The sequence below is a fragment of the Bos javanicus genome, chromosome 25 (genome assembly GCF_032452875.1).
Source record: "Bos javanicus breed banteng chromosome 25, ARS-OSU_banteng_1.0, whole genome shotgun sequence".
In the NCBI taxonomy this organism is placed as follows: domain Eukaryota; kingdom Metazoa; phylum Chordata; class Mammalia; order Artiodactyla; family Bovidae; genus Bos; species Bos javanicus.
In genome coordinates, this window is record NC_083892.1 from 42,467,204 (window position 1) to 42,487,756 (window position 20,553).

The window sequence follows — 20,553 nt, forward strand, 5'->3', positions numbered from 1 at the left end:
TTCTTAAGTTGGAATCTAACTCACATATCATAAAATTTACTCTGTAAAATGTGCAGCTCAGTGATTCATCATCTGTGTGCAAAGCTGTGCTGCTATCACCGCTATCTAAATCAGAGCACTTCATCTCCTCACAGAGAAAGCCACTACCCACCAAACAGGCACTTCCCCTTCCACCTTCCCCCAGCTTTCAGCAATTGTCTGTGTGCTTTTTGACCCTAATGATTTGCCTTTTCTGCATATTTAAAGTACACGGATTTGTACAACTGTGGCCACGTATGCTGGTTTCTTACACTTGGTGCTATGTCTTTGAGATTCATCTATGTTTAGCACACGATTCATTCCTCTGACTTGAGAATTTTCCTTTCTAGGCCATTATAACACACACACACACACGAGTTCTTTTCTTTTTAATTGTGAAAAACTCACAGAATATAAAATTACCATTGTCGCTTAGTCCACATCACTAGAAACCGTCTTTGTGCAAGGAGCGTCTTTGCCTCACAGACTCTGAGCCACCAGCGACACAGGGAAACCAGCCCAGCCATGACACCCTTTCTCGGGACACTCTGTGCCACCCACCCGACCAGGACTCCACGCGGGCCTACCCACGGCAGCCTAGGAAGAGAGGTGGTGAAGGAGAGAGACCAGGAGGGAGGAGAGCAGAGGCGGGCGGAGGAGCCGCCCATGCTGAGCTGCTGTCTCAGTCGCATGCCCGCCAGACCAGCTCTGCTTAACTGCTGGGATCAGAAAAGTTCAGATGGCTGAGGGAGGTGTGACCACGAATGTCAGCAGCTTCAGCCAGACACCCGACAGTCTGTAGTGCAAACCTGCCAGGCCCAGCTCCACTCCCTGGGCCAGCTTCAGAGCCCCAGAGCCCCAGCCTCATGTGGGGGCTATCCCAGCCCCATCCTCCAGAGCTCCACATCCCAGCTCTGAGGAGAGTCTTCTGAGCTCTCAGGAGATCGTATCCACTCAGGGTGTATGATAAGTGGCATTAGGCTGGGACCAGTTGGAAGTGGCCAGAGTGAAATCAAGTTTCTCTGTATCTCCTCTGCCCCTGAAGTGCCCACTCTCTCCTACTCGCTCATGCCTTTTTTGTCCAGACGTCCCCTGAACACAGCCAGGCTTCAGGGAGAGGTTTCAGGGCAGGGCAAGAGCTGCAGCATCTCATGGTGAGCAGGGCTGGCCACAAACTCACACCCGATTCTGGGATACCATCACTGTGGGTCAGAAACTGACCCTCTGAAGGCACAGGTGACCGCTTCTGGATCACATAGGGGCTCCAGAACTCAGGTTTGTCTTGTGACTTCTACACCTGGCTCTAAAGGACAGACCATCAGCAAGGAGACATCTGGACCCCAGTAATCACAGCCAGGTTGGTTAAGTACAAAGGGGATGGGCTCTGCCTGCCTCTTCTGTTTCACACCCCCCAACTCCCCTGACCTTCTCCTCCCCAGTATCCTACCCCCATTTTGGGCTTTCTTGGCCCAGACACTACAGAAGTGATCATTAAGTTACTCAGTATTTAGTGGAATAGCCACGAAGTGACTTCAAGTGTAAAAAGAAATAAAATTGAAAATAAAATCCACCCAGACTATTAATGTTTTGGATGAGGTTAGTGTCAGAGAAGATCCCTGGGCTCCTGGTAAAGGTCCCCCTGAAACTCTGGCTCTGGAAGGAGGGAGAAGAAGATGACCTTTGGTGAATGTGACCTAAGCCTGGTTTGTGTTTGACCAGCTCATTGATTTGATTATTGGTCATCATCACATTTTCTGAGCCCCGTTCTGCATCTGTTCAAGGTCCTCACAGGGTTCACAAACTGGAGAGCTCATCGCAGTGTGCTTAAAGACTTGAGGGGTCCTGGGTGAGGCAGAAAATGGTGCGGACAGAGCATGGGATCAAGACAGGCGTCCTGGACCCGGTGAGGTCTGAGCTGGGTCTCCAAAGGTGAGTTTGGCAGGGCCTGGCTCTGAGCAGGACTCAAATACATGATGAATGATGAAATGAATGAAAATGGAAATCTTCCCCCCAAAAAACAAGACTGTCAGCTTTTCTGTAACTGAGTCCAAGCTTGTCCTGCTCACCTCACGACAGGCCAATAAATTGAGAGATGAGTTCTTGGGGCAAGGAATAGTTACTTTATTCAGAAACCCGGGACTCTTGTCCCAGGACCCATCTTGCCTGAGTTAGAATTCAGGTTTCTTTTATATTAATTCTCAAAGGTGGTGGGGGAGGAAGGTCAACTATTTCCTCACTCTGATCAGGCTCCAGAGGGGATGTGTTAATGTCTGCTTCCCTGCTGTGATTCACAGGTGAGTCTGGTCAGGAAGTTTCCTGTAAGCTAAACAAAGTTATTATTTTGGCTTGGTGCTCATTACCTGGGATGCAGGGCTCCCAGAGATGGGACTTTATGTACAAGCTTATAGGCAACATTCCTTTAGTGGTTAACTCATAATAGGTAGGATACAAAGGGTCCTTCTCTATGACGCTTTCAGGCCAAAGCTTGGAACTGCAGGGCACCCGGGGACAGCGGGAGAGGCCCCACAGGGTGCCCACTCCACCCCTCACAGCTGGCTTGCTGACTAAGCAGCCTGTGTCTTGACTTGTAGGGGGCACCTGTTTGCCCTCTTCTCTTGGACAGTGCTGGTTGTAAGGTATAGATTGGACTGAGGCAGAAAAGGAGAGACGACCTCAAAGGAAGTAGGTTACCTTTATTCAGGCAAGGAGGGGTGGCAGTCAGCCTAACGACCAGGCTGAGCCTGAGAGAGATCAGGGAGACTTCATATTTAATGGGAGGTTTGTGGGAGCAATAAGGGAAATGTTAGTCTGGCGGGATGTTTTGGGTATTCTGTAGTTGAGATGGCATTTGTAGCTGGGCAGAGGGTGATAAATCCTCAGGACAAGGGGTGATAAGTCCCAGGTGGATGCAACCAGCCTGGAGCATCAGGGCGGGACCTAAAGTTTGGTTTTGTTTTCCCAAAGTTAGATAATTCAGCAAGGGCCTTTGAGACTGCTGTTTTCTTTTCTAGGCCCAAAGACTCTTTCACTTGTCAGAAGCCACACTCACCTGTGCCCCACTCTGATCAGGCCCAAGCAAACTGGCTGCCCTCACCTGAAAGGGTGTTAGTCTCTCAATCATGTCCCTGTGACCCCATGGACTGTAGCCCACCAGGCTCCTTTGTCTGTGGGATTTTCCAGGTAAGAATACTGGAGTGGGTTGTCATTTCCTTTTCCAGGGGATTTTCTTGATGCAGAGATCGAACCCAGGTCTCCTACATTACAGGTGTATTCTTTACCATCTGAGCCACCAGGGACATGCATAAGAAACTGCTACCTCCCAAAACTGGGGTCAGAAGGCTGGGCGTATGGTTCAGGCTCTACAAGGCATTTCACATCCTCCTAGTATCTCCTCTTGTCTCCCTAAGAAGCTCTTACATCTCAGGACACCTCTAACCAATACCCTCTTTTGGTGGGAGCTAGTGCTCAGCAGTTAATATTTTCAGCCCAGAGAGACACAGCCTTGGCAAACCCTCCCAGCTAGCCCAGTCCATCCAAATCTCTCCTGTTCCTCAGATCCCGTGGCCAACAGACAGTCCTTGAGTCTGTTCAGCAGACAAGCTCCCACAGTGTCCAGCGCTGAGGCTTCTCCCGCCCTTGCGTCCCTTCGGCCCTGCACGATGAGCCTGAACTCCTGGGAATGGAGGGTCCCCTGTGTGCTTCTTCTGGGCTGCTGCTGGGCCTTCTTCCTCCTTCAGTCAGAGCAGGGAGCTGGCTCGTGCAGGCCTGTGAGTAGGAGGAGGAGGGGACGAGCGGTCAGTCCCTCCGACTCCTGTGGGCTGGGCCCTGCGGGAGGAGGTGCTGGGGGCTGAGAGCGGGCTTGGCCTGCTCAGCGGTCAGGACTCAGGGCGCATTCGGGGGAGGCTGAACCTACTGGGGAATGGTGACAGTGTTGATGGTGACAAGCTGTTTCCATCTCTGTATGAGCTGGTCCAGTTCACCAAATTCTCCCGAAACTAACATCTGTATATAAACACTCTTCCTCTGGCAACAGGGGGTGGGCTGAGTGTTTTCCAGGAAACTCCTCACTAACCTCTGGGAAAGATTCTGACAGAGTCTCTGATGAAGCAACAAATGTCCGCTTTGGTTAGGAATCAACAAGGACTCAAGTCTGGCACATGGATGTCAATGCTATGTAGCAGCCTCGATGGGAGGGGAGTTCGGGGGAGAAAGGACACATGTGTGTGTTTGGGTGAACTGTTCCCCTTGGTGTCACTTGAAACTGTCACAACACTGTTTGTTAACGGGCTACACCCCAAATACAAAGGAAAAGGTAAAAAAGAGAACAACATGTGACCAAACACAAAGAGAAGACACTGGATGATCTGAACGTTGGCTTCAAAGTGCATTTTGGTAACACAGAAAGCTACAGTATTTTAAAATCCTAGTTTATGATTTAGAATCTATGATATTTAGGTGACTCATCAATTGTTTAATACACACACTGACAAAAATACAAGCTAAAGGCTAACCAGTTTTAATATCATAAATTTCACACTACAGTCTAAAGCCAGGGCACATATGTCTATTTATGTCTCCCTCCCTCCAACTCCCTCTCTCTATAGTTTTAAGATTTGTGTCACCAGCGAGCTCACTCCAGCTCTCCTGCAACACACACCCTTCATTCTATGGGAGAAGTGATAACACTCGTTTACACTAGTGTAAGTGAGGAGGTGATGCACGGTGACAGAAGGAAGGAGACTGGCTCGGGGCTCGGCCCGGCCTCGGCCTGGGGGCTTTGCCCAGACCCTCACTCCCTCTCTAACTGCTGACCATAACAGGGGCCTGGAGAAGCCTGTGAGGGGCCCTGGCTAAGAACCTTCATGCACATCTCGCCATTTACATCCTGAGCATGGAGTTTTCACAAAGATCTTCAAATTTCTGTTTTTTTCCTGACTTCTTTAGTCTTCATTAGTCTTCTCACCAGGGGTGTTGTTAACTAAATCAGCCTATATATTATTAATATTAACATATATCATGGATATATAAATATTTTATTAAAATAATAATAGTGAGTGAATGAGTGAAGTTGCTCAGTCCTGCCCGACTCTTTGCAACCCCAGGGACAGTAGCCTGCTCCAAGCTCCTCCATCTATGGGATTTTCCAGGCAAGAGTACTGGAGTGGGTTGCCACTTACTTCTCCAGGGAATCTTCCCAACCCAGGGTCAAATCCAGGTCTCCCGCATTGTAGACAGACGCTTTACCATCTGAGCCACCAGGGAAGTCCAGTATATAACATTTAATATTTATTTACATTATATATGCATATATTTATTTAGCATTATATTATAATAAATTAAATTAATACATATAAATAAACTAGCATAACAATATGAGTATACATTACTCCTCAGAGGCAGACTTTTGCCTTTTATGCAGTCAACTCTGCCTGCTGACCATATTTTGTTTGCCAGAAAAAAATGAAAACTGAGGCCAGAGTGAAAAGTGAGGGGAAGGCACGCAGAGAAGACCCAACCTGAAATTACAGGGAGGCATAATTGAATCACTCACGTGCAACAAGAAGTGTGTTCCCAAGACCAGCCTGAAGCGCACAGTCTTAGTGAGGGGAGCGGATTCGACCCTGCCCCCGGCCCATTGCACCTTCTGGGGTGGGGTGAGCGGGTGGGAGCCTCCTCCGGGTGTCTCTCCGCTGGCTCCTTCCGTGGACCCCTGTCCTCCCCAAGCTCTGCTGCGCCCTTTGTGCTTTGCCGCCAGGAGGCCCGTTTCCTGCCCTCCACTGTTCTCCTACCATCTCTCTTTCCTGGATTCTCTGGGCTGCTACCGGCCAGGCTGGAGACACAGGCATCACAAGACCTTCCCCCAGCCCGTGAGCTGTCCTCGCCCCGCCCTCCTCCTTTAGCGCTGGGTTAACGGGGTGCCTGGTGTTCATTACTGAGACTTTCCTTGCTCGCAGTTTCCTCCATTCCTGATGGTGGCATGCGCAGGGCAACTAAAGCCATTTCTGAATTTCCCTGAATGTGGATGCTAGATGAACCTAGTTTGCTAATAGCAGAATCGTGTTGTTCTGAAGAAAGATTTTTATAGTCCTATTTAAAACCACTGGAAAACCCCCAAACAGGAAATGTTGACACCTCAAAGTCATACTGTTACATGACAAAACCAAGTTGTAAAACAACACACATTATTTGTCTGACTGAACTAAAAATGAACCTATATTATCTGTGTGTAAATAAATATATATTTGAAAATTTTTTTAAAACTCTGGAGGAATATATACAAATGAACCACAGATACTTTGATAGGATGAAAGAGAAATTTTACTTTTATTCTAAATTATTCAGTTTTGTTGTGTACTTTTAACTCAGGAGGAACTTTAACAAGAGTGTATATTGTTTGTATTTAAATAAACACTTTACATATGATTGTACAGAACCAGCTTATCATAAAAACCGAACCAATGTATTTCAGAGTCAAGCAAATGATAAGCTGTGTAGAAGAGAGTGAATATCTGCTGAAGGGTTAGGGACAGAAAGAGCACACGAGCAGCACAAACAGTGAAACGCTGGCTGCACGCTGCTGTCCCCTCCAGTCACTGGGTCATTCCCTGAATGTTTGCTGGGTTTAAGGCAGCCTGGAAGTCAGTCACCTGTCCAAGGCAAGTCTGAATTGATGCCAGGCCCATAGTAAAAATATGTTTTAATTAGTATCTCTCAGAGGTAGAAAATGCACACTGTATTCTCTACACTTATTTTGGCCTGTTCTATAATGGATTGTTCCACTAAAAACAAAACACTCAAACCAACATTAAAAACCACCCTTTTGGTGTACCTGAAAGCTTTTGCCATTTTAGAGCTTTCTCTTTTTCTGTCATCTCTTAAACATGTACAATAAATACAGTCAAGTCCCCTCAGGAGGGGCTACTTAGGGAGCTCTGGGCCTCAGTCGTTACTAGGAATAAAAGTGGCAAAGAGCAGTTTTGCTCCAGAACTCTCAAGGCATTTTGGTGTGGGATAATCGGGACCCATGGAAAGCATATGAAAGCCTGATACTGTTTCTTACATCTGCCACAGCTCCGTGATTTTCAATATCTTACTTTTTGTAACCAAAGATTGAGAATGCTCAGGAGAGAGCGTAAATATAACTACATAACTCGTTATAAATAGCATATAACTGGAAAGTATAGTTAGATGTGAGTCTAACTTAGCTTAATATCCTAGTTCCTGTGGCTCTCAGTCCATAAGGCTCAGACTACATGCCTCGGGCACCTCTGCAGATTGGACAGTAGGTGGCGCTTTCAGCCTGTTTGAAACACAGTTCACAGGCTTTGACTTGTTTGCTGCTGCTGCTAAGTCACTTCAGTCGTGTCCGACTCTGTGCGACCCCATAGACGCAGCCCACTAGGCTCCCCCATCCCCGGGATTCTCCAGGCAAGAACACTGGAATGGGTTGCCATTTCCTTCTCCAATGCATGAAAGTGAACTTGCTTTTAAACTGTTTTACCACCATTGCACAGAAAACAGAGTAATTTGGTATATAAGTGTACGAAGTCTAGATCAATGTCAAGGGAGCAATTTCAGAAGAACACAAAGCCACATAACTGGATCTGTAGGAAGCATTTACAAAAATCCACAGAAAAGACTTTACCTCTCTGCAGATCCAAACTGAAAAAAGAAAGTGAAAGTCACTCAGTCGTGTCCGACTCTTTGCAATCCCTTAGACTGTAGCCTGCCAGGCTCCTCTGCCCATAGAATTCTCCAGGCAAGAACACTGGAGTGAGTTGCCATTCTCTTCTCTAGGGAACTGTCCCAACCCAAATTATCCAGTAATAAAACGCTTTTAGCATTTGTGTCACAAATGCTCTTTGCTACCTTGATTCCTGGTAATGACAGAATCTCAGGCCGACCTGGGACCCGCCCTAAAGTAGTTTGTGTCCTGTAACCCTGGTCAGACACATAGACTTTAGTTCGGTTTTCTTGCTTGGAAACAATTTGACCTAGCTGCTCACAAGCGAAAAGCAAACTACTAGACGTTAAAATGTTCCAGTAGAGTACAGTCAAATGCTCTTGATTCTAGAAACTTCAAAGGATGTTTTTAAGCCTTGTCAGCCACCAGCTTCTCTTGATTCTGAAATCTAGGTTTACTAGGGACCGGCAGCAGTGGAAGTGTGATGAAATCACTGCAGCGGTGTTGTGCTTCAAAGCACAGGATCTGTACAGACTAGGAACAAAGATAAAATATTCTGAAGGGGTGAATCCAGGGCATTTACTCTTATCTGAACAAAAGCTGGTGCACAGATGCATTTTATGCATCACTTCAGGGAGGGCACAGGCTCCCTGGGCTCTCCAAATCCCTCAGGTTAAGGAAGTGAAAGAAAGCAAAGGCAGCCCTTCCATCTTCCCCATTCCGACCTCTGGTCCCATGAGAGGGACGGTGAATGCTCAGCGCTGTCCCAGCCGCACGGCTGCCAGAGGAGTTACAGGAGCAGACTTGCCCAATGGCGCCGCTGCTTCCTGCCTGCTGCCGGGCCTTGTGAGAAGGCCCCAAGGAGATCTAGGAAAAGCAAAGGGGAGTCCAACTCAGCAGAGCAGCCCCGAAGCACAGGGAGTTAAAGAAACAGGAAGCACGAGTCAGGTCAAGGAAGGACCCCTTTCTGAAGGCTGCGCTGATAACGGGTGTGGCTGAAGCGTCCCGCTCCCTGCTCAGGCGGCTCTGCCCCTGCAGGCACTTCCGGTTTGCCTCACCGTGAGAGGTGCCTGCTTGTCAGAAGGCAGATCTTTTCTACCATCAATAAACTGTGTTTTCCCCGCTGTCAGCCCTGTAATCTGGCACTATATACGCCTTGCTCCATTGGCTGCTAACACTTCCATAAAAGGAGATCTAACAGTCGAGAGTTGAGAATTCCAGGGGTCTGTGGAGTCCCGCCACCAATTCACCCCCCAGACTTGTGTTTCAATCAGGTTCAGTTCAGTTCAGTTGCTCAGTCTTGTCCGACTCTTTGCGACCCCATGAATCGCAGCACACCAGGCCTCTCTGTCCATCACCATCTCCCGGAGTTCACTCAAACTCAGGTTCATCAAGTCGTTGATGCCATCCAGCCATCTCATCCTCTGTCGTCCTCTTCTCCTCTTGCCCCCAATCCTTCCCAGCATCAGAGTCTTTTCCAATGAGTCAACTCTTCGCATGAGGTGGCCAAAGTACTGGAGTTTCAGCTTTAGCATCATTCCTTCCAAAGAAATCCCAGGGCTGATCTCCTTCAGAATGGACTGGTTGGATCTCCTTGCAGTCCAAGGGACTCTCAAGAATCTTCTCCAACACCACAGTTCAAAAGTATCAATTCTTTGGCACTCAGCTTTTTTCACAGTCTAACTCTCACATCCATACATGACCACTGGAAAAACCATAGCCTTGACTAGACTGACCTTTGTTGGCAAAGCAATGTCTCTGCTTTTGAATATGCTATCTAGGTTGGTCATAATTTTCCTTCCAAGGAGTAAGCATCTTTTACTTTCATGGCTGCAGTCACCATCTGCAGTGATTTTGGAGCCCCCAAAAATGAAGTCTGACAGTGTTTCCACTGTTTCCCCAACTATTTCTCATGAAATGATGGGACCCGATGCCATGATATTTGTTTTCTGAATGTTGAGCTTTAAGCCAACATTTTCACTCTCCACTTTCACTTTCTTCAAGAGCCTTTTTAGTTCCTCTTCACTTTCTGCCAAAAGGATGGTGTCAGCTGCATATCTGAGGTTATTGATATTTCTTCCAGCAATCTTGATTCCAGCTTGTGCTTCTTCCAGTCCAGCGTTTCTCATGATGTACTCTGTATATAAGTTAAATAAGCAGGTTTCAATATACAGCCTTTACATACTCCTTTTCCTATTTGGAACCAGTCTGTTGTTCCATGTCCAGTTCTAACTGTTGCTTCCTGACCTGCATACAGGTTTCTCAAGAGGCAGGTCAGGTGGTCTGGTATTCCCATCTCTTTCAGAATTGTTCACAGTTTATTGTGATCCACACAGTCAAAGGCTTTGTCATAGTCAATAAAGCAGAAATAGATGTTTTTCTGGAACTCTCTTGCTTTTTCGATGATCTAGTGGATGTTGGCAATTTGATCTCTGGTTCCTCTGCCTTTTCTAAAACTAGCTTGAACATCTGGAAGTTCACAGTTCATGTATTGCTGAAGCCTGGCTTGGAGAATTTTGAACATTACTTTACTAGCGTGTGAGATGAGTGCAGTTGTGAGGTAGTTTGAGCATTCTTTGCAATTGCGTTTCTTTGGGGTAGGAATGAAAACTGACCTTTTCCAATTCTGTGGCCACTGCTGAGTTTTCCAAATTTGCTGGCATATTGAGTGCAGCACTTTCACAGCATCATCTTTTAGGATGTGAAATAGCCCCACTGGAATTCCATCACCTCCACTAGCTTTGTTCATAGTGATGCTTTCTAAGGCCCACTTGACTTCACATTTCAGGATGTTTGGCTCTAGGTGAGTGATCACACCATCGTGATTATCTTGGTCATGAAAATCTTTTTTATACACTTCTTCTGTGTATTCTTGCCACCTCTTCTTAATATCTTCTGCTTCTGTTAGGTCTATACCATTTCTATCCTTTATAGAGCCCATCTTTGCATGAAGTGTTCCCTTGGTATCTCTAATTTTCTTGAAGAGATCGCTAGTCTTTCCCATTCTGCTGTTGTCCTCTATTTCTTTGCTTTGACTGCTGAGGAAGACTTTCTTATCTCTTCTTGCTATTCTTTGGAATTCTGCATTCAGATGCTCATATCTTTCCTTTTCTCCTTTGCTTTTCGCTTCTCTTCTTTTCACAGCTATTTGTAAGGCCTCCCCAGACAGCCATTTTGCTTTTTTGCATTTCTTTTCCATGGGGATGTCTTGATCCCTGTCTCCTGTACAATGTCACAAACCTCCATCCATAGCTCACCAGGCACTTTGTCTATCAGATCTAGTCCCTTAAATCTAGTTGTTACTTCCACTGTATAATCATAAGGGATTTGATTTAGGTCATACCTGAATGGTCTAGTGGTTTTTCCTTCTTTCTTCAATTTAAGTCTGAATTTGGCAATAAGGAGTTCATGATCTGAGCCACAGTCAGCTCCTGGTCTTGTTTTTGCTGACTGTATAGACCTTCTCAGTCTTTGGCTGCAAAGAATATAATCAGTCTGATTTCGGTGTTGACCATATGGTGATGTCGATGTGTAGAGTCTTCTCTTGCGTTGTTGGAAGAGAGTGTTTGCTATGACTAGTTTTTGTCTTGGCAAAACTCTATTAGTCTTTGCCCTGCTTCATTCCGTATTCCAAGGCCAAATTTGCCTGCTACTCCAGGTGTTCCTTGACTTCCTACTTTTGCATTCCAGTCCCCTATAATGAAAAGGACATCTTTTTTGGGTATTAGTTCTAAAAGGTCTTGTAGGTCTTCATTGAACCATTCAACTTCAGCTTCTTCAGCATTACTGGTTGGGGCATAGACTTGGATTACTGTGATATTGAATGGTTTGCCTTGGAAATTAACAGAGATCATTCTGTCATTTTTGAGATTGCATCCAAGTACTGCATTTCAGACTCTTTTGTTGACCATGATGGCTACTTCACTTCTTCTAAGGGATTCCTGCCCACAGTAGTAGATATAATGGTCATCTGAGTTAAATGCTTAGCAAGGAACCAGCAGTGGTAAGCCTTGTTGCAGCCCCCAGGGGACTGTTTAAAACAAGACAACAGTCCCCAGAGGAATTGTTTAGTTATGAACCATGCTAGCAAAATAGACATAAATGCAGTTTTGGCTCTTCCAGAAATGAAATCTTGAACCAGTCAGCCAGGAATCTTCTGATTATCATTAGTTAAGTCATCTGCCTGAGAAAGCTTTCCAGCCTCTAATGGAAAGTAACCTAACAGTAACCACTTGGATTCTTTGCCCAGTACAACTTCCTTGTTCCCGATCCCTTATGCCTATAAAAGTCTTTTATTTTGTGCAACTCCTCAGAGGTTCTAACTGCTAAATTGGATGCTGTCTGATTCATAAATCTTTAAATAAAGGCACTAAGATTTTAAAATTTTACTCAGTTGAATTTTATTTTATTTTAATAGGGCTTATAGCTTATTTTGGAGAAGGCAATGGCACCCCACTCCAGTGCTCTTGCCTGGGAAATCCCATGGACAGAGGAGCCTGGTATTCTGCAGTCCATGGGGTCGCTAAGAGTCAGACATGACTGAGCGAGTTCACTTTCACTTTTCATTTTCATGCATTGGAGAAGGAAATGGCAACCCACTCCAGTGTTCTTGCCTGGAGAATCCCAGGGATGGGGGAGCCTGGTGGGCTGCCGTCTATGGAGTCGCACAGAGTCGGACATGACTGAAGGGACTTAGCAGCAGCATAGCTTATTTTAAGATTATATTTGGCTTTTAAGAGATTGTTATAGATTCAATCGAGCTTACTGTGAACAATGTTGAATTCAGGATCTCCGAAGAAGATTCAGCTTTAGGACCAGGGACCAGGATTGATCACTCAAGAGCGTTTGTGTAGCAGAGTTTTATGACAGTGGGAAAAGGTCAGAGAAAGCTTCTGACATGGACAGCAGAAGGGGGTGGGGAGTGCCCCCCTTGCTAGTGTTAGCAAGGGAGGTATATACTTTTTAAATTAGTTACTACAATAAATCAAAAGAATGTCTCAAGTTTGTGAAAGTTTTACCAGACCCACTCCCACAATTAGCATTTTAGGATAACAGGATTAGAATTTAACAGAAAGATCCTACCAGACCCATTCCCATAATATACATTCTAAGATATCAGGATTAATCGGAAGGTTCTCAGGAAGGAGAAACTGTCCTCAAGCAGGATACATGGTTGTTATATGATCCCTAGTACAGAGTTTAAGTGGCTCAGATGGTAAAGCATCTCCCTGCAATGTGGAAGACCCGGGCTGGATCCCTGGCTTGGAAAGATCCCCTGGAGAAGGAAATGGCAATGCCCTCCAGTACTCTTGCCTGGAAAACCCCATGGACAAAAGAGGCTGGTAGGCTACAGTCCATGGGGTTACAAAGAGTCAGGCATGACTGAGCAACTTCATTTTCTTTCACAGAGTTTAAACTGAGTTGTGTAATCATTAGTTCTGGGCCTAAAGAAAGAAAGAAAAATGTTTTAAGTGACTAAGACTAAAGAATGTAGAGAAAAAAAGATGTTTGTCCTTTCCTCCTCCTTGAGAACTCCAGACCCTCTCTCCTTGGCTTCCCCCAGACTTCTTATCAACCTGCTTAGGAATTGACTCTCTCACTTTGAGCACCTCTTCAGCCTGTGAGCTCCATGAGAACATCAGGCCAGAAAGAGAAAAGACCTTGAGTAAATGTTATGATGACTGAATAGCTGTACAGATAAAATGACTACACAGAGTCCATGTGAAGGTTGCATTCACCGAAGATCAGCTTTTTCTTCCTCCTCCCTCCCTCTTTCCAGAACAGAAGTTCAAGGGATATTATATCACCCTCACCTCATACGGAACTCCAGTGGTCTGGGTGAGTTTTATCTTTTCTTTATTTTTACACTGGAAGACATTTCATGACTGTACCCCTCAAAACTGAGAAAATCACTACTTGAGGGGCAGGGACCCTCCATGTTGTCTGAGTCAAAACAGAACACTACATGAACACAGGATATTGAGGAGGTGGCTGGGCCCCCTGGACAGCTGGAAGGAGGGAGACAAAGGCAGAGGGGTGCTGTTTCCACCTCCCTCCTCCCAACATGACACACTTGTCCCTCTTTGTACTTAATCGATCCGATCCTGATTATCTGGAGATTGACATGTCTGCTGGCAGATGGTGTGGTCTTAGGTCACAGCATTAAGGCCACCAGACCTCAGTTCTGAGCCGTTTGCCAGACCTAGGACGAGTCTTCAGCGTCTTAGATCTGCTGTTTTTATCCCTAAGCATTGACAGCGGTACTACCTGTGTGAGGCCCAGAGGCAGAGGCATCGGCACTTGGGATTGGTCACTGAAAGGCTGCAGCCCCGTGAAGGCTGCCCCTAGAATCCCACCTGGAACACGAGTGGTACGTGCAATATCTGGATGAAGCAGTGAAGATGTCAGCAAGAGACACTCAGTTGGTGCCAGGACAGCATTGAATTAGAGCACTGGGCTTTTCTCCACTCACTTCCAGAGGGTCAGGCCCTATTGCCACTGGCCACGTACCCTGAGTGATAACCATCTCCTGGGAACTCCAAGTCACAGCCTGGTGGCTGGGCCTCCAGAGGGCTGAAGGATGTGTCAGGAGCGGTTTGCCCACAGATGCTGGGCACCCCAGGGCTCTGACAGGGGCTGGTGAGGCTGGCATGGCAGGGCCCCACAGCACAGGGTATTGGGGTGCCTGGTCGGGGCTGCCATCATCTAGGGCCATACCACCATGAAGGCCCCTGGTAATTTCTGAGCTCAGAAGCTAAAGCAAGTTTGAGCCTGATTAGTACTTGGTTTCAAGACCAGCTGGAAAGACCAGGTGCTGTGGACTTTCCCGCTTGTCTCTCCTTTCCTCTCTCTCACCCTTGGCCACCCTTGGTCTCTTCTTTGGCCATTGGGTGGTGGACCTATTGTTTAGCCTTGGCCTGGGTGGGTGCTGTGGGGGTTCTGACAATGGGCAGCACAGTTGGGCTGCCGTCCTCTGTGCTTGCTGGCCGCTGTGGGTTCGTGGGCAGGTTGAGTGCCTACAGGAAGGCAGTACTTTATGCCATGGAGCTGTGTGCATAAAATGGTTCTCATGGTGACATTGGACCTCTGTGTATTTTCCACATTTAAAGAACTGTAGCACGTCTGTGTGTGTGTGTGTGTGTGTGTGTGTGTGTGTGTATGTGTGTGCATGTGTTAAAGACAGGAAAATTCTGAAGCCAAACAAAAAATTGGATCACATGATAAAATATGAATGAGCTTCAAAAACATGACACTGTGTAAGAAACCGGACCTAAATGGCCACAGTTGTACAAAGCCATGTGCTTGAAATACACAGAATAGGCAATTCCATGAGGATGAAAGAGTGAGGAATGTGGAATTTAAAGTGACTGATTAAGGAACACTAGGTGTCTTTGTAGGAAGATAAAATATAAAATCTTCTGGATCAGATAGTGACGATGGCTACACAACTATACAAATAGCCAATCACTAAAATATAGTGCTCAAAGGAGAATTTTTGGGTATATGATATATATTTCAACTTAAAATGATTAATTTGAATTTTTTTTCAAAAATAACAAAACCCACATATTATCCTCAGTGCTTTATTTGGTTCTCACTCTAAGCTCTGTAGACATAAACAAACATGCCTGTGTCTGTGTGTGCATGCTCAGTCGTGTTTGACTCTTTGTGACCCCACGGCCTGCAGATAGCCAGGCTCCTCTGTTCATGGAATTTTCCAGGCAAGAATACTGGAGTGGGTGGCCGTTTCCTACTCCAGGATATTTTCCTGATCCTTCACTGTTTCTTCAGAATTTGTCTCCAGAGCAAGGAGTCAGCCACCACCACTCGCCTAGGCTGAGACTCAGGGCACACAGAGGAGTGGGGACGCACTCTGGTGGGAAAGAGGGAAAGCGTGTCCTGCTCAGAGCGTGTAATATGGGGAAGCCAGAGGCAGGCTGGCAGGAAGAGGGCCGTCCCAGGTGACAGCTTAGATGAGATTTGGCTTCCCCCATTTGGTACTAAATAGAAAGGAAGAAAAATAAGGAAGGTGACAGTCACTGACCACGCACTGAAACCTGGAGCCCATGCTGCAGGGGCTGGGGTCTGGTTTTCCAGGTCGGCTGCTGCAGGGCAGGGCCTCGTGGCTGGAAGGAGAGGTTCCCCAACTTCCCAGTGTGTTAAGAAAGTTCTTCATTTCAACATCCTTCTCTGGTCGTCTTCAATTGGATACTCTGTGGATAAACTTGAAACAGTGTTTCTTAAATTAACTGCAAAGGTAATAATTACGTTATTGTTGAGTAACAATGATAATGTTAATTTTCATTATAATTAATTTCAAGATTTCTCATTGAATACCTACATTACAATACAAATATTAACAAAAATCCCCAACCTGTCGGGCCATCTGGTCGACCTCGCCACAGCAGCCACCAATCTGTTAGCTTTGTGATTCTCACACAGATGTATCCGTGTCTCATACCCGGGAAACACAGCGCCTCCACACGGACACCATCCTTTCCACTTCTGAGCCCGAGGAGAATAGAAGGGACTCCTGGCGCCCCTGGAATAGGTGCAGCCCGACCTGCAGAAACCCGTCTGCGGAGTCCTGAGCACGTCACCGGGAACCGTGGCCGCCTGGGGGACGACCGTGAAGGCAGCGGGACGACCGTTCCCCCAAGGAGGCAAGGAAGCGCTTCCGGCGCACTTCGGGGAGGAGGACGGGCGGCCCGTGGTCCCTTGCGGTGCCTCCGGTTCTGGACACCAGGGCCGGCCGTCTCCGGGGAGAGGACACACGTTTGTGAATCGGGACTATCGGGGTCCATGGGGGAGGCTGGGAAGACTGGACATGTCTGCGTGCGTCCGTGTGGTCCGCACCTCCGGGCGCGTGGGAAACATGGAGAAGGTGTAACCCCGCGGACGCCGGCGCCGTGACCTTTCCTGCTCGCGCTCAGCTGCCCGGCGGTGCCCGCGGGCAGAAGGGGCCCCGCGGCGCGCTGGTCCACCCGGCCGGGCAGCGACACCGACCGACACCGCCCGCCGCCGCCCGCCCTGTCCGCCGACCTGCAGCCCGAATCTCTGGCAACAGCAGGCTCTTCCCGGGTCTCATGGCACCGGGAGCGTTGCCGCTGTCACCCCGGCCTCTGGAGCTCTGCCCCGGGCTCGGCGGCCGAACCTTCGCGGGAGTCGCCAACGTTCCCCAGGAAGGGACCGGCTCACGGCGGCCGCTGGGTGGCTCCCGACGGGCGGCGCACACGGCCCCGGGCGGACCCCGACCGCCGGGCCGCCCTGACGCCCCGCTTCTCCCGGGCGTCCGCCTGGGAGCCGGCTCCCGGCCCGGCAGGGCGCGGAGACCCAGACACCAGACGGGAGGGCGGGAGCTGGGAAGACCTCCCCGGGCAGCTGCGGGAGAAGGCGCGCTCCTCAGCGATTCCCGAGGCTGGGCCCCAGGCGGCCCAGAGGGCAGGTCCCTGCTCCCGGGCGGACTTAGGAATTTAGTGAGACTTAGACTGTGTGGACGGTAAAACTGAAACCATGAAAGGACTGGGTAAAATCATGTATGAATGATTTTTATTCTGTGGAGTAGAAAGATTGGAATCATGATACAACATTTGTTTTTTTTTTTTTTTAAAAAAAAAAAACAGTCTCTTCAGAAGCCATCAAAGAAATGAATGATAAACAGCCATAGATCACCTTTTCATATTCCACACGGAAGGTCCAATGATAACAACTCAGCGTGGGAGGAACATTTGTGCAAATACTTGTGTACTAAGATTACTGATATTAGTATCACTCAGTATAAAAACAGAACACTCAGATAACAGCCATTAAGAGGGATCTGGGAAGGAAATTTGTATCGGTACTGACTTGGAAAGATCTGTATGATGAATTGTTGGATAAAATAGCCAAGTTATAGGATTTCCACTGGTGTTAAGAGAAAAAAATATATACATTTGTACATTTATCTTTTAAACGAACTAAGATGGAAAGGCAAATGAATTAGAACAGCTAAAGCAGCTTTATAAAAAGAATACAATCTTTCGCATAGCTTGGCACCTGGTGCCAGAAAGAAGTGTCTTCAGAAACCAAAACGAGCCACACCACCTGCTTTTCTGCCTCCTCCTCCTGTGGCCTCCAGGCAGGCAGCTGGCATCCTAGCCCCTTAAAGTCACTGCTCCACTCTGACAGAAGCAGATCCAAGGAGGGGTTGGTATGACCTTGGCTCTGCAGACTTGGGCTCCTCAGCCTCTTGCCTCATCCTGGGACCCCCAGCCAGTCAGTCATCACCCCAGTCTTCCCCACCAGAGGCGACTGGCCCCACTCTGCAGGGGGCAGCCCTTGTCTCTATGAGCTCTGAGCTGTTTTCCCAAAGGAAGGATTTTCCCTTTGCACCGCAGGTATGAAGCAAGGGGATAACTGACTTTTTGCACCTGGACCCATCATACACTTTGTCCTCACATCTGGCCCCAATTATCCCCATGAGGGTAGAAGAAGGCCTTCCCTTTACATAGGAGGTGTGAGTCAATGGGACGCCTGAGCTTTCACATCTGGACCTTTCATGCACATTTGGTATGCACTCAGCTCCTGAAGACACAAGACAGAGACAGGGTTAGGCCTCTTAGCGTGGTGTGGCCATTGCTTCCATAAAATATCCAGGTCCTCTAAGCAGCACCAGGGAGGCAAGAATAAAGAAGCATGCAATCATTCAAGCCACACACACACACACACACACGGAGAGACTATAGAATCCACCTGATCCTAAGGGAAAATGCAACTTTGGAATCAACCACGTCAATGTGTCATGCAGAAGATAATCTAAATGACCTGATTCTATAACAAATTTTCAATTATTAATAAATATTTGCTGTCCTTGTGTTTATTCTGAGATTACTGAGAGTAACATGGCCAGTTTTACATTACTTAAAAAAGATTTATTTCATGGGGCAAAATTTAATAAAGCTTTACTTTTCTTCAAGTAAAACTCCAGCATACAGTAATTAAAATACTACTTTCCTGAGCCAGAGCTGGCAAGTTTTTCTAAAGGGCAGATAGTAGATATTTTAGACTGTCATATGACCTCTGCTGCATCTACTCAATTCTGTTATTGCAGCAGGAAAGCAGTCTTAGATATCTTTATAGACACTGAAATTTGACAGCCATATAATTCATATGTCTCACAAAACTTTATAACATTTAAAATAATAAAAATCATTCTCAGCTTTTAGGTCCAACCAGCACAGGTTGTGGTAGAATTTGACCCAGGGGATGTAGGATGCTATGGCCTGATCTATAAAACCACAGTGGAACTGTGAGGGGAAGCATGCTGACTGAAACCACCCACCCTGGCCAGGCACCACAGTAACCATTTGCATGAGTTGTTTTATGACAGGAGGTCCTGGTAAGGAACAGGGAACTAACAAGCCTCCAGCAACTGGAAGAGTTCAGGAAAGGTCAAAAGGAGACATCACAGGTCTGACCACCTCCCAGAATCCTTCTCTCTGGCATCCATCTTGGCTGAACCAAGATGTGCACCAGCAGGAAGGACTCTGAGTCAGAATGATTGGCTAAAGACAACCCAAAAACTAATCCCATCACCGTAAAACCCGAGACTGTGAGCCCTGTGGCAGAGCTGTTCCGGGTTCCCTTACCCTACTGCTCTCCATGTGGGTGCCCTTTCCCAGTAAAATCTCTGGCTTTGTCAGACATGTGTCTCCTCAGACAATTCACTTCTGAGTGTTCGACAGGAGCCCAGTTTCGGGCCCTGGAAGGGTCCCCCTTCCTGCAACAGTACCACCTGATGTGGAACACCCACTTTGTTCTCAGGAATCAGTGACCCGTAAGGATGTGGTTGTGAGCTTCATCCAAAAAGACCAGCCCTGTCTTGTGATGCTGGAGACATCAGTCGTCTGTGGGTGAGACTGTCACTATTTAATAGAGAATCACCCAGAACAGCTTGGCCGGAGTCAACTCCATCCCCACCCCCCACCTCTTCTAAGGCTCACATTTACCTGAAGCACATTTTTAACAAATTACATTTTAAACTAGCCCTGAAAGAGAAGACACTTTTCAGACAAGCACAAATGAATAAATGAATTATAAAACTTACTACAATGTTCTCAAGCAGTTTAATATTTCACTATATGGTTTTTTTTCTCTATAAACTAGCAAGTTCCATAAGGGTGAAGGACATCTAAGAAATTACATAAACAAGATCAGAGCCCTGGGAAGTCCTAAATATCTGTCTCCTTGAACTGAGAGCTTAGGGCGAAACTTAGCAACTTCCCATATTTTAGCTTAATACTGAAAATGGATTTTAGTGATATTTCCAATTAAAGTTTTCAATGCATCAGTTTAGCAGGGGACTTACCAGAGTGAAACTCATCTTTCTTGCAATAATCCAGTTACACCCCCACGAGATGCCTGTGCCTTGAGGCTGTGCAGTTAGAAACTGCCCATATTATCAGGGAAAGAGCGCACATTTCAAAGCAGGTTATGTGTTTAGGAGAGAGTGGAGGGTGCAAGGTGCGGGGAAAGGAACAAGTCCATATCCCTGGAAGGTAGAGGAATCAGGTCCTGATTCACTGAATTGGGAGCATCTATTTTCCACATAGATTTTCAGAGACGCAGCTGGCGAAGACAGCGGATTGGCGCTGAGCTTGGCTGTCCTCCCACAGAAAGGAGAGCTGAAAATACCAGACTACTGCACGTTGGAGCAGCCTGACAAGGCCGCTGCACAGAAACCCCCCTCAAAGCCTGATGTGCCAGTCAAGGTTGTGGACAAAAACAAAAAGTCCCCACAAAATTACAGCCAGGAGAAGTGTGCATCCGTCTCCCATTTAGATGCAGAGGGAGGCAGCCCAGGGTTGGTCTGG